General features: G+C 42.6%; 1 pseudogene; it reads left to right on the top strand.

The window, feature by feature from the left end:
• Positions 1-1145: 1145 nt before the first annotated feature.
• Positions 1146-1263, top strand: LOC129904679 (5S ribosomal RNA; annotated as a pseudogene).

The raw sequence follows: 1263 nt of genomic DNA, 5'->3' as shown, positions 1-1263 counted from the left end.
AAAAGTATGGTGGGGGCCTTGTCCCGCCATATGATATCGTCACTACTCTTAGAGGTCTGTAGACATATATGTGGGTTGTATGTGTAAGTTTTGTTTAGCTGGGTCTACATGATGTATTACAGGTATGTGTTATGGCAGCCGTGTTGGCTTGTGTGCCCTTTCGTGTTATGACACAAATAAAAGAGGCTACAGGTACATAAAATGCTATGACCCATTGGGATTCTCCTGTACATGATTCTGTTATTTATAAACCGGTGTGACTACACCTGATTTATATGCATACGGGGGTCCAGGCTGGACTCCAGTCACGGCCTACGGGGCTGGGTCGTGACAGAAGTGGTATCATAGCAGTTCGTCCTTGGAGTGTCTACAGACCGTGTCTAGTAGAGTCTTGTTTATCGGTATGTTGCGCGCCACATCTATAAACAGGAGGCTACAGGACATTTAGGATGTTTCCTTTCTTTCATATTTATGGTCGTGCGATAGACCCAAGTCATAGGAAGTAAAATTCCTTATACTAACCTTTGATTTCAGATGAAAGACAATGTCGATAAAAGAAAGTGACTGATGATATTGGAAGTTACAAAGCATGCAGGTAAGCCACGGCGCAAACGATGTGTGCCAGGTAAGGTATTGAAATACGATTGACATGTAAAGTTGAAAAATTGAAAGGGAAAGTAGACGAAAAGTCTAATAGGCGTAGTTCAAGTTGGACATACGAGGTAAGTCCATCATTATATACTATTGTTGATATTGGGCACCCTGTGAGGCTGCAATATGACATGATATGATACGTATATATGTATCCTTATGCGTGTTGGCCCTGTGAGGCACTGTTGGTATTTTTTTACTTGCAGGTTTGAGATAGTAAAGAAATACAAAGGAAACTCTATCCAAATTTTCCAAAAATAAAAAGAGAATGAGATACAGGGCTATAGTATGTCTTGAAAGGTCGTGCCCACAATAATGATGTGAATATAACAAGGATTGTTATGAAAATAACTAGAGCCTAGTGAGAAAGTGGCTAAGGATAGGATGTGGTCCATGTAATGAGAATGTAAGGGTAACTTGGGCGGTGCAACCTGGCCTACCGAATTAGTTGCTGGGTCATCGTCCTCTTTGGTAGTTACGTGCCCCACGGGGCAGGATGCGATCATACTAGCACTAACGCACTGGATTCCATCTGAACTCCGAAGTTAAGCGTGCTTGGGCAAGAGTAATATTGGGATGGATGACCCCCTGGGAAGTCCTGTGTGGCTGTGA

This window comes from Solanum dulcamara, chromosome 1 (genome assembly GCF_947179165.1).
Source record: "Solanum dulcamara chromosome 1, daSolDulc1.2, whole genome shotgun sequence".
NCBI classification, from domain to species: Eukaryota; Viridiplantae; Streptophyta; class Magnoliopsida; order Solanales; family Solanaceae; genus Solanum; species Solanum dulcamara.
The sequence above is the reverse complement of the archived record's forward strand: the minus strand, read 5'-3'. Positions and strand labels throughout refer to the sequence as shown.